The sequence below is a fragment of the Carcharodon carcharias genome, chromosome 13, assembly GCF_017639515.1.
Source record: "Carcharodon carcharias isolate sCarCar2 chromosome 13, sCarCar2.pri, whole genome shotgun sequence".
NCBI lineage: Eukaryota > Metazoa > Chordata > Chondrichthyes > Lamniformes > Lamnidae > Carcharodon > Carcharodon carcharias.
Window position 1 is genome coordinate 115,573,298 of NC_054479.1, and position 16,769 is coordinate 115,590,066.

The 16,769-nt window shown below is 46.0% G+C and overlaps 1 protein-coding gene across 1 annotated transcript in view; it reads left to right on the plus strand.

Moving 5' to 3' along the window:
• Window positions 1-16,769, plus strand: part of LOC121285595 (voltage-dependent calcium channel subunit alpha-2/delta-1) — a 711,948-nt gene that overhangs the window by 453,553 nt on the left and 241,626 nt on the right. The window lies entirely within an intron of this gene.

The window sequence follows — 16,769 nt, forward strand, 5'->3', positions numbered from 1 at the left end:
CTGTTGAGTGCTAAAAGGAAAGTATGGGTGGCGACAGCATCAAGCGTTTGGCTGCTGAGATGGAATTTGAGTGCCATAATCTAGTTATTGTGCCAGCTGTGGTTCAGGGTGACTTTTGTGAGCTTAACATTTCGCATTCCCTCATTGTTCATTAAAATGAAGATGATGATAGTCTTCATTATCATCATAGATTGGAATAATCTTTTCTACATTTAAATTTGTTTCTAACGCAAGGTAGGGGTTACAAATATTAACCTCTTTTAGCGTGTATTCCTTTAATCCCATAACATTGTCTAAGACAAATGTTTTCAATTTCATTTCTAAAATGGATGTTTTTGTGAGATAATGTGCAACATTTCTTTGAATATCTGTTATTAGCTCTACTAAATCCCAGGAAACCTCACAAGTAGAGCAGTATAATTGGGGAGAAAAAGCTGATGCACAGTTATCATTTACTATTGTCCCTATCGATGGATGGAAGGGTATATTTTAATTGCTGTGAACTATGCTAAAACAGTTAGTAGAGGCCTAGAAGCAATAAATTTAAAAATGGCATGGAATTTGAATTGTTGTTTGGATGCTACAGCTGCCATTTGAGGTCCAAAATGATGCACAGTTCTGGGGTGAGTCGCTGTGGTTGCTAGATTGATGAGGGTGTTAGCATGCATGCAGTGAATGTTGGCCAAAAGTACGCTGTTTTGGCAAACCATGACATCATTGACATCAGAGTTTGAAGTTCAGCACTTCAGCTGCCGCCCTCAACTTCGCACAGCTGAACATTTGTTCAGTAGCAGGGTAAACCCCCGCCAGTGCCATTTTAAAGGCATCATCAACCACTTACAAGTCACTTGCTTGTTGATTTCTTCTGCCTGCTTCTACGGTTCTACAAGCATTTGTTGCTTTCTATAGTTGTTTCAAGTTGCAAAAGCCTATGAAGAGTGGGGAGTTTTTACTGAATTGAAATACAAACCAGTTGTTTGCAGACATGACTGCCATAGTTGGCATTCCCCTTGAAATACAGCATGAGAATGGGCAAAGGTCTTGCAGAGCAGTACAAGTTGATAGAAGGAAGACAAGGAGGAAGAGAACAATGGCTATCCACCCAAGAGTGTTCAGGGAACACAATATACACACACCACACACCACACACACACACACACACACATACACATACACACACACACAGACACATACACACACACACAGACACACACCAGCTGCTGATGTCTTCAAGCGTTCTACCTATCTATAAATGTTCCCATGTGCCTAGTCTAAATGAATGAATCCACAACGTGTTTATACAATCCCTTGTGAGCGATTGCTGCTTATATCACTATAACAAGATGACCATAGAGATGAGCTTTTAATCACCTGGATCCTTCCAGGTTCGACTTGGAGATATTTGAAACATTGTAATTTGTCATCCACTAGTACACGAGGAGGTCACTGAACCGTTCTACTCAATGAGAGCTAACGAAAGCAGACGGTGCTGATGACAACAGACATAACTCTTTGTGGCAGCTCCAATTCTGCTGTATACTGCAATCAAAAGGGTTTTCACTTCCTCAAAAGTCCAGCTAGTGTGTGACCACAGATAGTGAATTATGCAGGCCAATGTCCAATATCCTGGCAGCAGCCATGAAGCCTTTATTCTGTGGCTGTCTGCTGTGCCAGCTGCATTTGAACCACTGTGGCAAACCAAGGGTGGCTACTGGGCTACAAGGGCTATGTGTTCATGACATGGCTGATGACACCGGTGCGCAACCCATGTCCAAGTGCACGGCATACATTCAATGAAAGCCATGCTGCCGTGTGAAATGTGGTAGAGCAGACCATTGGCATGCTTAAACTATGTTTCTGCTGCTCGGACAGTTCTGGAGAGCCCTGCAGTACTCGACAGAGGGGATGTCAAGATTCATGGTGGTCTGTTACATGATCTCACAAATATCATGAGGGCAAAACCACCAGCTATACGGAGAGCACTGAGGAACATAAGAAGTAGGGGTGGAAGAGAGAGAGAGGAGGAAATCTAGACAGCCCCTTTCTGGCAGGGACTGGTACCAGTAACTGCAACCCCATTCACCAGCACTTTCCCACCTTACCTTCCTTCTGTTAGTGACCATGACAGCGTCTACTGGTCACAATGCAGAAAGAAAAGCCACCACAAAATAAAGATTCCAAACTAAATTTATAAATCAACTTATACCATATTGCATACAGAAGTCAACTAATCACCTGTGTACATTTCCTTACTGCTTGTTTTCTGTGTGTCTTTGCATGTCCTAGCTCCTACGCAGTGCTATCCCAGAGGCTACAGCATGGCTGCTGATTTTCAGTGCAGGAGACTGCAGATGGCCTGGGAGGATGACCTCAAGCAGGCCCTGATCTAGAAGGCCCGGCTGCGGACGTCACATCTTAGCATGGCTGGCTGACTGACAGGCAACAGCAGTGGCAGTGGTGGAAGAATGAACACTGTCTTCCTGGGAGATGACAGTAGGTTTGTGCTTCCGAGAGTGACTGTCTCTCCCCCAGGCCGTCGCCCCAGTAATCCTGGTAATCTGCTGGAGGACGGATTTCTGGACTGCTGTGATACCCTGCAAGCTCCTTTACATACTGTCATCCATGGTGGCAGCGGTCTGAGCTTGTGCTGCAGCTCTGGTGGAAGCTGCTTGTGCTGCATTGGAAGCGGAAATATCGGCCATTATGCGCTATGTTGTGGTTGTGTCCATAAGTGTGCTGATAGAGGTGACCGCCATTTGCATGCTTGAAAGGATAAGCTCCAAACTTTGAGCAAACCCTGTGCAGAGTTGGTGCTGAACTCCCCCTCACCCATTGACATTGAGCACAGGCTTTCTGGCAGGCTTTCCACTGCACCAAACATTTTGTGGTTCATCAATGTTCTTCTCTAGCCTTCCCCTTTGAAGTCCTCATCTGAGTCCTCTGCTACAGAGCTGGCTCCACCACTCTCCCTGCCACCTGCCTTGGTTGCAGTCCATTTGTGCACATTGCTTCACCACATGCAGACCCTGCCCCTGGCTATCTTCTAAATTACACCATGTTAGTGTCTGTACTGGTGGCTGCAAGTGTGAAATTGAGACAGTGTTGTGCCTTTATTGTCACTGTGTTCTTGTTGTCTCTACAGTGCCTGCATGGTCAGGTTACACTTCCTGGGTATCTGAAAGGAGAAAGGCAAATACATAAAACTGTGGAGCAGGGATTGGGAACAAGTGGGAGATGCCTGCTTTTCTCAGTCAGGAGGTAGTGTGGGATGAAGGGGAGGTGGGATGTGAGAAGGACGATTAGATATAAAGATACCATCATCTTTGATGGTTTCATCAACTCCACTGATCATAGCCTCAGCAATGGGTATTTCAGTAATAACTAGCACCATCCAGGGGTTAAAACATACGGATGTAGCTGTCTCCCTCTGCTTAGCCCCTGCTGCCTCTGGTTGTGTGGTGCCTTGTCTTGCAAGAGAAAGGGAATGTGTCAGCAAGTGTTGTGTAATTTATTTGGGTGACATGACTGTCATGATTGAGTAGCTGACGGTGTGTACAAGTTGTGAGTTTGGGTGTGGGGTTTGCAGCAGTTCTAAGTGTGGATGAGTGCAGCACAGCATGTGAATTTTAGGTGTTCCTGATTGACAGAGACTGTTGGTAGGTGAGTGATGGGTGTCTAGTGAATTGAGTAATGGCTGAGGCTGGTCATGCGGCTGGGTATGGTGTGGCATTTTAAGATACATTCAATAACCTTGATTACTTGTATGAGGCCACTGAACATGTGGCCCTGCATCCAGGTTCTTGGATCTTGACTTCTGGTATGACTTCCATGGCTATCTGCTTCCACTGCTTTCTGAGCATGTGCCTGGCTCCTGTGGACACAAGACATCTCTCCTCTTTTGCATCTCATCCACCAAGGCTTCTATGCAGCATCTGAAAACTTTGGAGTCCACTTCTCCCATCTTGTGCCGTTTTTCTGTCTTTGCCAATTTAGAATCAGTTGTAGAACAGCTTCCAGCTTCTGCTGCAGCCACAAAGCATCTCCCTTTTCAGAGGTGCAGGCTTATTCTAAGTAGTGCAGACTAAATTTAACTGGTGCAAGCCTCTGATCCCTGCAGAGGAATGTAGCCACCTAACAGTGCAGTTAACCCTGGCTGCATGGTTAACCCTGGCTGCATGGTTAACCCTGGCTGTACGGTTAACCCTGGCTGCACGGTTTTAACCCTGGCTGCAATCCGTAGACATTAATCAACAGGCAACAAGAAATTGACCCATTAGCTTCATCACATTGAATAGCTGGGGGTTAATCATGCATTGCAATTCCAGCACCCATTTTCAGGGCTTTCAAATATAGGCCAGTAGGTATTTCCTCAATTCAATTGGATCTAAAAAGGCCAAAACAATTGGATGTGTTAAAAGCATTTTGCATAAATTCTTTCAGTTGACTCCAAGGGGGTCCTTTTAACTGAACTCGCCCTGCAGGAAACTGACATGATCATGTGCTTGATTTTACTTTTAATGGCGGTTACATTAAAATTATGCCCCAAATCCTCCGCCCCTTTAAGAAAATCCATGCCGTGAATGCAGTGAGGCTGTTCGGTAACTTCTTGTCTTTCATGTATTGAATAGGTGTGTACCAACAAATAATCAACATGCCTCTATTTTACTTTTGCCCCAGATGAAAGGAAGTGACAAATGTGTGTTCTTTAAATTTAAATCTCGCTTTATTTTTTTAGGGTATGCCTGTTTGATCAGAATCTGGTAGTCTAGTATGGAAAGTGTCTCAACCACTCCCATAGAGTCCTAGGTGATGATTACCTGTCTGCAATACCAGTTTCAGGAAGGTCATAAGTGTCTGTTGTTTCGTAGAACATAATGATTACTTTATTTCACTCCACCTCCACTAGAGCTACCTTGCTTGTCCTGCTCTCCAATCTTAATTAGCACATTCTTTTAGATAACATGATTACAATCTTAGGTCATCGATCCCATGGTGCTTAGGGTTTTCTATGACTGTTTGATTTCCTTGCTGCTTATTGGAGTTGATTTATTTTCCAGATCCTTTGGTGGTGTTGCATTTGTGTGTTCATGTTATCAATTTCCATTATAGCTCACAGTGTTCATTGCACTGCTAGCAGTGGGACATAGAAATGTGATTCGTAGGGCTTATTTAAATCACCAGCATATTACGATTAGTGAACTGTGTTTGATTTGATTTAGCAGGAACTAGTAGCTATTTTTTATTGAAGATGGAAAAGATAATTAGCCGTTTTAGTATTCAGCCTAAGTATTTCTGATAAATTCATATAAAATCTAGTGACATTCAGTTTGGGCATGGTGTCATGTACACATTGTTGTATGTTCAATAAGTCTCACAAAGAGGTCTTGAGTCTTGAATGGTTGAACAGTAAGGACAGAATCTTTCGCTTGGCGTGCGGGCGTGTGCCTGACACACTCAAGCTTAAAATAGCACGCGATGATGTTGGCTGAGTGTCCTGACATCATTGTGCACTCACGCGACATTTCACTCAGTGGGCGTGGCCATTATTTAAGAGGCCAGTTAAGGCCTTTAAAAAGTCAATTGACACTGATTTTTCATTGCCCATGCAAACTAATGCTCATCGCATGGGCAAAACGGGCAAGCAGCCAGCTGACAATTTCAAAAACCTCATCCACAGGTGGGATAAAAAGGGTTAGTAGCATTGACAGTGTGAGTAGTGAGGAGTTTGGTAGATAGTTGCCCGCTGGTGACTTATTGGTATATGGCAGCTTCATCTCTGTTCGGGGCTTCATTGCTAGCATTTCCAGGCTTCATTTCAGCACTCCTTGATGTTTCCAAGGACCTCAGAGAATTCAGATCATGTGGACGCTTCCAGGTATCAGACAACCTTCTGTTACCTTGGATAATGGGGATTGTGATCTCCGCTGGTGGCACCTCTCAGGAGGAAGAGAGGGGCAGAAGGGAGAGGAGGCCAAATGTCCCAATGCAGCTTCCAGGGGAGCGATCTGTGGGAGGAGAGGCGCAGACACAGTGGGCGCAAGGAAAGCTGGTAGTCCAAGTCGGAAGGGGCCACAGAAGATGCCACTATCCTGCTTCCAGGGTTTACAGGCGGCAATGCTTCTATCTCAATATGTCCGAAGTGCAATGCCGAAGGAAGCTTCGTCTCTCAAGGGAGACAAATGACCTCCATCTTTCAGAGGATCGGGCCTGAGATCACCTCCGACTGTGTGAGTGGACACCTCATCCTCTGAAGGTCACAGTGGCCCTCAACCTTTATCCCTCCAGCTCTTTCCAGGGGTCAGTGGGGGATCTGTGTGGAATCTCCCAATCAGCTGTCCACAATTGCGTCAAACTGGTGACAAAAGCTCTGTTCAGGGGGTATTGACTTTCATTCATTTCTGTACGGACGAAGCCAGCCAGGCTGAGCGAGCCAGAGGCTTTGCAGCGATTGCTGGGCTCCCCCGCATCCAAGGGCCGTCGACTGCACATGTGTGGCCATCAAGGTGCCTGTGGGTGAGCCGGGTGCCTTCATCAACAGGAAGAGCTTCCACTCCATGAACGTGTAGATAGTGTGTGATCACAGGATGCATAATCTGCAAGTCTGTGCACAGCACCCTGGCAGCTCCAATGACACGTACATTCTGAGACACTCCCAGGTGCCGAGGCTCTTCAATGCTCCAGCCTGACTGGATGGATGGCTGCTGGGTGACAAGGTCTATTCATTGAAGAGGTGGCTCATGACACCTCTCCGCCATCCAAGAACAGAGGCAGAGCAGTGGTATAACAGGAGCCAAGGGCGGGGTTAGAGAGGACCATAGGTCTTCTGAAGACTTGCTTTCAATGCCTGGACCATTCAGGGGGGCACTGCAATATCCCACAGAGCAGGTGTTACTAATAGTGTTCGCATGCTGCTCTGTCCACAATCTGGCACTGGCAAGGGGGGACCGAATGGAGGAAGAGGATTCTGTCGTAGCTGCACAGGCCACAGATGATAAATCCAGTAGTGAGTCTGAAGAGGTGAAGAGAACTCTGAGGGTGGGGACGCAGACCTCCAGGGAGGCGGGGACACTAAGGACACCTTGATCCAACGCTCCTTCAGCTAAGCTGCCAAATAAGAACTGCCACCTGATGCCAGGGCTGCCACCTCCATCCCGGAAGTCTGAAATGGCCCTTTCCTTTGACCCCAAAGTCCACTCTGTGCCTGTGCAATAAAGTTTCTAGCCACCCACGCCCAGCTTTACATACTGGCGTATCTTGCACTATGTTAAATAAAAAAGGTGAAGCATACCCAGTCCATTACGACTAAAGAAAATTTATAACCTGTTGACAGTCAAAACAAATTAACAGAACCTTCTCTGATCTTCAATCCCAGACGAGTTAAGGTAAACAAAACATTACACAACAGAAGATCACCTGTGACAGTCTCACTTGTGCTCATAGTGCCTTAAACTTACATTTATGAGTGCTATGTCTAGGTGCTCTGCCCATCCCTGGCACCGGCATTGGAGACAGCCTGCTGACTCTGCTGCCCTGTTGGCCTTGACAACCTTGGTGGGTGTCCTCTGGCCCCTGGAGCCTGTGCTGGCCCCACCTGGGAGGGAATGGCCAGTTCCATGGCTGGCATCTCCAAAGTCGCCGCAGCCTCATCAGATGCCACAGTCACTGGTAGAGGGGCAGAGGAGTCCAGACCGCCCTGAGAGGAGCTCACAGAGACGACAGGCAGCTCGTGCACCAACATGAGGTCACTCTGGACCTCCCTGCTCACCATTAATGGATGGGCACCTAGCTGGGATACTGCGTGCCTCATCCAATCTCCCACACGGCCACTGACCACCTGAGGTCAGTGCTTGTGTGAGGGCTTGCAGGTCCGAGCGCATCCCCAGGAACCCCTGATTCTGTTCCTGGAGCTGCCTCTCCATGAGAGTCACCACTCTCTCCACGAAGGAGGCATTGTGCTCGGCCATGAGGGTTGACGCAGTGCTCACACTCCGCAAGGACTCCTCCACAACGAAGAGCATGGCACGCTTACCTTCATGAATCTCTGCCAGATCCTCCTGCACATCTCGCTGGGCATCCAGCATCTGCGGCCTAATGGACGATTCCAGAGGCCCATCGTCTGCCTTCGACTGAGCATTGTCCTGGCCCCCCGCAGTCAGTGCCCTGGGCACTCTTTGCCATTGCCAGCACCTCAAGCAAATGTGAAGTGCCCTCACTGCTGTGCTCGGATATTCTAGCCAAAGATCTAACACCCAACAAGGTGCTGGTATCTGCGCTGGTGCCTGGTTCAGAGAGCGGGTGTGACACAGGTGCATCTGGAGCCTGGCAGTCCTCTGGCCTCAGGAGTGTGTCTTCAGGGTCCTGCGATTGGATACTTGGTCGCAAACCTAAGGGAGAACAACAACATGTCATTAGTTTAAGTCAGCATTCTGTCACTGTACGTCTTTCAATGATCAATGGGGAATTCAGTTTGAAGCACCCATCAATGAAGAGACCACACAAGAATGTTTGCACAATCCGAAACTCTCACCTCTGTGCACTGCAGTCTTACCTTCGTCTGACACCCCAGCCTCTCCGTGGCTGGGTGACCAAGGTGTGTTCCGGCTCTCCAACTCCAAGGTGTTCTGCTCGTATCTGGTTAGGATCAGGAGGTTTTGGGGGTGGGGGGCCTCTGCCTGTCCACGACCTTTCAATGCTGTTATGGGCCGTCTTCTTCTGAAAGGACAGGGAAGCGCTGATTATTCCACTCTGTATCTGCAGTACCGTTGCAGCCTTACCTGAGGAGCACCCTGCAGGGCACATCCGAGTCATGGTCCTTGAGCCGCAAGGCATTCAGTCCAAGCAGCCAGGGCTCACCCTCTTGGCCAGCTCCAGCATCATTGACAGTTGTCACTCAGGCTCTAACACCCTTGTAAATCCATGGGGGGACGGCCAAACCTTAACATTTCAACACACTGATCAATGCCAACACGGTACTTGTCCTTCCAGAGTGCAGGAGGCCATTAAACCTCATGGCACTGGACCCAGGTACATCACACCACATCATGGCTGCTGACCAGCACTGTCACTTCCTCCCCAGCTCTTTTTGTTAGTCGTGGTGGCCTCTTCCTTGCATCTCTGGGGCCAAGGGTGTCCCTCCTGACAGCCAGCTCCTCCAGGAGGGCCACGAGGCACTCATCAGAAAAACAGGGGGCCGAATGCCTACTTGACCTGCCCTCCCACCTGGCGTCTGCAGCCGCATTTGTATCCATAATTTTTACTCTCCTGCTGATAGCACCAAAGATGTCTTCATTGCCGACAGCCTTCCAGGGCCGGTATTAAACTGGCCGTCGGGTCGCTATTGGACCGGGTGGCGGTCAGGCCCCCGCCCCCTCCTTCTCAACCATTGGGGAGCCACCATTCATGCTCGGTGAGCTTCAGTTGGTGTCCCTGCGTGAAGTCGCAGTTGGGGACCGATCGTGGGCAGCCAGCCATTTCCCAACTGCTCCCGGGCTCACCAACTGTGCCCACCCACTGACCTCTAAGTTCTAGCCTTATTGTTTACTGATAACACATAACAATGTACATATATACAGTCTCAGGACATGTGTCTCTTTACCCCACACTGTGGGTGGTACTGTTTTCCAGTCCCAATTTAACCTTTGCTATGTCAGATACCCTTGTACTTTACCTTCCCCCAAGTCTTTACCCAATAGATTTACATTACACTCATGCTACTCTTTCTTCCCTCCTCAAGTCTCTGACTTTATAAATTCCAATGGTCTGGAGGCTCGACAATTATTCCAGATCTCGTTCTGGTCACATTCGGAGAAGTGGTAGACTCTGTTGGTTTGGGCAACCTTTGTTGATTCAGAGTTGTAGTCTGTGTTTCTGGCACTTGTTGTCTTCTGATATGCTTTTTCCACTCCTTGGAGTTGAACTTCTCTTTGTCAACTCCTCATGTACCTGGGGACCACTGGCTTGTCCCATTCTTTCTGGAGAGAGTATTCACTCCATTCACTCATGGCAGGAACCTAGTTTTTGTATTTCCATGTGTCTGTTGTGATCTCTGTGAGAGTTGAAGGTGTCCCTACCTGTTGTTTGGATATTCCTCATGAGTGAGCTCACCTTGCAGTTTGGCTTTTATACGAACATAAGAAACAGGAACAGAACTAGACCCTTCGGCTCCCCAAGCCTACTCCGCCATTGAATAAGATCACGGCTGATCTTCTTGTGTTTCGATTTCCACATTTCCATCTAACCCTGATAACCATAGGGAATCTATGTACCACTGCCTTAAAAATATTCAATGATCCCACCTCCACCACATTCTGAGGCAGAGAATTCCAAAGTCGCACAACCCTCTGAGAGAAAAAAATTCTCCTCATCTCTGTCCTAAAAGGGTGACCCCTAATTTTAAAACAGTGCCTGCTAGTTTTGGACTCACCCACAAGAGAAACATCCTTTCCACACCCACCTTGTTAAGGCCATTCAGGATCTTGTATATTTCAATCAAATCACCCCTCAATCTTCGAAACTCCAGTGGAAACAAGCCCAGTCTGTCCAACCTTTCCTCATAAGACAACCACTCATTCCAGGTATCAATCTAGTAAACTTCCTCTGAACCATCTCCAATGCATTTACATCCTTCCTTAAATAAGGAAGCCAAAACTGTACACAGTATTCGAGGTGCGGTCTCACCAGTGCCCTGCATAACTGAAGCAGAACATCCTTACTTTTATGTTCAATCCCTCTCGTAATAAAGGGTATCATTCTATTAGCCTTCTTAATTACTTGCTGTACCTGCATAATAACTTATTGTGACTCAGGTACTAGAGCACCTGCATCCCTCTGCACCTGAGAATTATGCAGCTGTTCTCCATCATGACACTATGTTCTTCCATGTGTCTCCGCACCTCACTGAGGTGTGTTCTGGTGAGTTGATGGTCGCTAGTTCCTTGCTCTGGCATTGTCCTGAAGCTTTGTGCATTGGCTGAAGGTTGCAGTGTCTGTGCCATGGGGCAGAACTTTCTGCCTGTCGGGCGGGCGGGCTCGACCCAATCTCCGGCGGGCGGGGATCCGATCCCCGCTGGAGAAACGGGCCCCGCCGCCATTTTATGTGGGCAGACCAATTAAGGCCCGGCCAATGTGACGTCTGGTGGGGAGCGCTATGGCGGGGGGGGGGCGTTCCTCAACTGTCAGAGTGCGCTCTTTTGCGCATGTGCACGAAAGAGAGCACATCTCCCTGAGGCTAAGTGCTGCCTCAGGGAGATCGCTGAAACTTATAAAAATATTAAAAATAGAAAAAAAATCCCAAACATGTCCTACTCATGTAACAATGTCACATGAGTTGGGACATGTTCGGAATTTACAAAATAGGTTTATTACAATTTTCAAAACCCTGCATAAACCCTCATCCCGCCGGTGGATGAGGTTTCATGTTTTTTCTATTCCCTGCCGGGGCTCCTGGTCTTCCTGCTAACCTTAAGGTTGGACGGGCAGGTCCCTTTAATTGTTCTAATGATCCTGTCAATGGCCTCAATTGGCTATTGACAGGTCGGCGGGTGCACAGCTGATTTTGCTGTGCCCCCGTCTTCCTGAAAATTTAAATGGATCAGGATGACGTCGGGGGTTCCTCCCCATGTCACCCCGCGTCATTTTATGCGTCGGCAAGTGGGCTCCGCCCCCTTCTCACCGATGGCAAAATTCTGCCCATGGTGTTTACAGATAGTGCGACAGCAACCGTTGGAGCTCGAGGTACAGTGGTAATTATCTGAAGGTTTAGCTGGTTTGACCAAAGAGGAGCTTCTGCTGCCTGTAAAGAAATTTGCATACCTGCTCTGCGAAGGTTCAGAGTCCCAGTCAAGAGTTTCTTGGCCGATGGGCCTTTCAGGAACTTGCAGTTCCGTGTAGTTGTTGACAGAGGTTGTCTAGTCATCTTCTGTCATTTTAAAAAGGTTAAAGGCAACAAAGGCATATCTGTTCAAGAGTGAAAAAGGTTGGTTTCAGATAACATATGTGACTTGGAATATCTGCTTGTCGCCATAGTTTAGTAGTTCTAGGATCATGACTATGAACGGAAGAGGGATTCCTCCCAGCCTGTAGAGAGGTGTGTCTGTCATTTGTAGCCAGAGGTTTCTCAGCTACGGTTCCTTATCTGAGAGGACCATAACACTGGCTCCCGTGTCCATTTTGAATTTGGTGAGGTGACCGTTTACTGAGATGTCTGCATTCCAAAAAGAGAATTGAGGATCCTTGACCTCACCTAAGAAGCACGGTTGGGTCTCTTCCTGGTGTGGTACCTCAGCCTCATGGATTGTCTTGGGATCCTCCGCCTGTCTGGGTGTCATAGCTTTATGAGGTGTCCGAGGCAATTGCAATTGAAACACTGCACGTAGATTGCTGGACATTGCTCTTGCATGTGAGGTCTTTGGCTCCACTGCGCTGATATGGTTGCCCATCCTCTTGTGATTGATTTGGATATTGCCTTCCCTGGCCTGGAGAGCCTCGGCCCCTTTGTTGCTTTACCAGCTGGACAATTGGGGTTGCCCTATACCATGGCTTGCTTTTGCCATGCCAAATGGATTGGTGCTTTTGGCGGGTTTCTGACCATCTGTTGGATGGCCTTTTCTAGAGTCCGATCTTTCTTGACCTACAGTATGTCTGAAAGGGCATTATCAGCCACTCTGACAACAATTCTGGTCCTTATTGGTTCTGACTTAAGGTTACTGTAGTCACAGCCTTCAGCCAATATCAATAATTTACTTATAAAAGAAGCAATAGTTTTCCAGGCAGTTGGACAAGTTTGTTGAATTTTGCTCTTTCTAAACTTTTGTTGATTCTTGGATTACAATCTGTATCAAATGATTTTGGAACTTCATCAAATTTATTTGAGGATTTGTTTATTCCTTGCCTCCTAATATTATCATCGGCTAGCAGACCTATTGAATAAAGCAGTGTGTTCACTTGTTCAGCTTCTGTCTATTTATCTAATCCTGAAGCTATCATCTATCTTAAGAATCTTTTCCGCCAAAGTCCCCAAAGTGTTTGGTCTGGCCCTTGGATCAGTTCAAATTGGTCTGGTCTTGCTGATTTGTTGTCCATGGTTGCTTTTAGGTTCAGGTGAGTACAGTTTTAAAAGCAGTGCAGGTTTTAAGGATAGTGTTGTAGTAACCATTTTTCAAAGAGTCTTCCTACGTATGACGCGTTTTGGTGGGCTCCCTCAGCAATGGCGGTCCTGACATGTTTGTTTTTGGTTTTGTGCAGTGGTTTACTCAAGCAACTAAACTGGGCCTTCCCTGTGATATCAGAGGATTTTGGGGTGTTTTGCAATGGATCCCTGGCTTTAGCTGAGGTTTTAAATCTTCTGATTCATTTTATTTTTCTTTACAACGAGCTCAGCTGCCAAGTGGTATGGCGCCAATTCTGAACCCGGGCTGGCCTCAGTGCTTTCAGAAATGGGCTGCTCTGTCTTTATACAGCACTGAAGCTTTTTAAGCTAGTCCTACCTTAGAACTGAATTTTTTGCTCACCCCTGCTTGGTCCTTTGACTCTGCACTCTGTGGGCATTTACAATGAAGCCTCACGAGACCTTGCAGAGTCCTCAGCGGCACAGTAGAATTTCTTTCCCTGCCTTTCTGCTTCCAATTCTGCAATGGAGCTGCTTTCAGGTTATCTACCTTCACTTCAGGTACTTTTAATCATGTCAGAGAATACTGTTCCTTTAGTTTTCCAGCGTTTGAATTTCTGCCCCAGCTTCTCTGAGGTTCTGGAAATTTCCATTTGCTGCCATCATGTTGAATGTTCAGTAGGCCTCACGAAGAGGTTCTGAGTCACGTATGGTTGAACATTAAGTGTTTACTGATAATACATAACTATGTTCATATATACAGGGTATAGTCCAAGCTATGACCTAACTCCATGCTTGCTTCTAGGTCTCTATCTAGCCCACAACTGACTCTAGTCTCAGATCATGTATCTGTTTAATCACATTGTAGGTGGTAATGTTTCCCAGTCCCACATTAATCTTGCTCTGCCAGATACCCTTATACAACACACTGTATGTGGGCAGTCAAGATTTGTCGAAGCATCTCTTCTTGATTCCTGAAGAATGTGGTAATAATAGACCTAAAGCAGTGGGCGATAAAAGTTGCTATTTAGGATAACGTGGAATTGAAGCATTAACATAATTTAACTGACACCAGGATAAGTTTTTGGCCTTTTAACAATAAAATTGCAACAGGGAAACACAACCTACAGAAACCAATGTAACCCATGTGCTTCACTGCTCTCACAACAAAACAATCAAAGGTTACTTTGTGTCATGACTGTAGCACAGCTAGAATGAAAGAACTTTCATTTGTTTAACATTTTTCACATTGCCAGGAAGCCCCAGAGTGCTTTAATAATAATAATTAACAATAAAATAATTTTGAAGTGTGGTTACTGTAATGTACGGAAGTGCACACTGTGCGACCCCACAAACAGCAATGTGATAAATGACCAGGTAATCTGCTTCTCACGGTATTGGTTGGGAGATGAACGTTGGCCAGGACACTAGGACACTGCTCCGTTCTGCTTCCAATAATACCATAGAATCTTGTCTGTTTTCTCAGGTGAACATAAAAGACCTTGGCTTGACATCTTATTTGAAAGACAGTACCTCTGACAGTGTCAGCTTAGATAATGTGCTGAAGTCTCTGAAGTAGCACTTGAACCCATAACCTTCTTAGCTGGAGGCAAGGATCTTACCATTAAGAAAAGACTGACATTAATAGATATCCATGAATTAATAAATTAAGAGTGTTAGGCTCCACTGAATCAGTAAATACATAGACAAGCAGGCACCAGCAAGTTAATTAATTAATACAGCAGTGGTTGAAGCAGTGAATTAAAAAAAGGAGCAGAGGGCACCAGTTAATCAATTAATAAAACAACAGACACAAGCAAATTAATTGAGTTGCAAGCTGCAGTAATTTAGTAAATTTATAAACCTGCAACCCACCAACAAATCAATAAATTAATGGAGCATGGCATATTAGTTAATTATTGGAATAACAGATAATAAAGGCCATATAAATTAACGAATAAGTGAGCACCAGTGAATTGGTGAATGGTAGAAAATGGGGTGCCCTGACAAATCCAATGAACGGAGCTGCATGCATACCTTGCATGCTGAAATTGTCTGCAAAATACACAGATGTCATTACAGAACCTTTCTGGGATTAAAAAAAAATTGCAGTCAGAATTTAGGATTTTGACACAGGCTGAAGCTTGAATTAAAACTTTAAGGAAGTCATTAAAGACAGTAAAGGCCATTTAAGAGGGTAAAATTATTTGTTACAGTGAAATAAGTATTTATTGGAACTTTAAAAAAAATTCCCTTTCTAAAGTCCAATCTTCCCACAGGAGCATCAAATGATAAATAAAACTCAATTGAAAAAGGGAGTCAGCAATATCACTTGGAAATCCAAGATGACAGAACTGATGTGAAAATACTAGCTTGTTCTTGACATCTTGCTTCCTCCCCACAGGCTTTTTGCATCCTCAATGCTTTATTTACCTTTTGATGTGTATCAAAACTAGATCACACCGATGAAATCACTTCAGGGGGATAAAAAAGTGAGTCCTTGACTTAATTCAAGGGGGAAACACATATGCTATCTAAGGCTGTGGATAATAAACCTTGCTGACCTCTGTTGATAGCTCTTTGCCCGTACCTTACAAAAGAAAACCCAGTTTCGATTTGATATATATCTGAGGGTCGCTCCTTACTTTGCCTTTTTCATGACTGTTTGATGTTTGCTAGTTCTTCGGATATGAGTATGTTAATTTATGACGTTATTTATTCCCTATCCCTTGTGGCGTGAGGGCATTAAGTGTCAACTATATAATGTGACTGGAGTCACGTGTAGGCCAGTCTGAGTAAGGCCGCCAGATTCCTTTCCCTGAAGCCTGTGAGTGAATTGGGTGAGTTTTCATGACAATCTGTAGCTTTTATACTTAGTTTTTCCAGGGCTAGTCCATAGATTGCCAGATTTTTAAAATTAGAGGGAGAATTTTCTCCCCGTTGGGCGGGAGCGCGTGGGTGCAGAGCCGATCGCCTCCCCCAATTGGCTGTGCGCTGCCATTTTACGTGGGTGGGCTAATTAAGGCCTGCCCAGTGTGACTCCCACCTGGTAGCGCTCAGCAACACCTGTGCAGGTGGGGGGTGGAGGGAGAGTCGGGGCCTGTGCTCTTTCACGCACAGAGCTGCCTCAGGAAAATTAACTTCAGTGTTAAAGTTGGAAAAAATAAAAAAATAAAATTATTCAAGCAAGTCCCCTATGTAACAGTGTCACATGAGCTGGGACATGTTTATGAATTTTCATGAAAATTTTTCTTTATTTTATAAAACCTTCATGAAACCTCATCCTGCCCGTGGATGAGGTTCCATGAACAATGCAAAGGCCGCCTGGGCTCTTTGCCTGCCCGCCAACCTTAAGGTTGGACGGGCAGCTTTCTCAATAGGGTTAATTGGTTTTTAAATGGTCTTAACAGGCCTTTGACAGTTCGGTGGGTGCGCAGCTGACTCCGATGTGTAACCGCCGAATGAAAGATCGGAATGACGTGCAGTGACATTGGGAAGCACGCCTGATGTAACTGCGTGTCATTTTACGCGTCGGCATGCGTGGGATTTAAGCCCACAAAAACTCGAGGTTGCTAATCATATGGCTACTGTATCTTTAGTTACAGAATTACCTTGATCTGGGAAGCTAGGAGCTCATTAAAGCTATAATTGCAGATGATTCAAT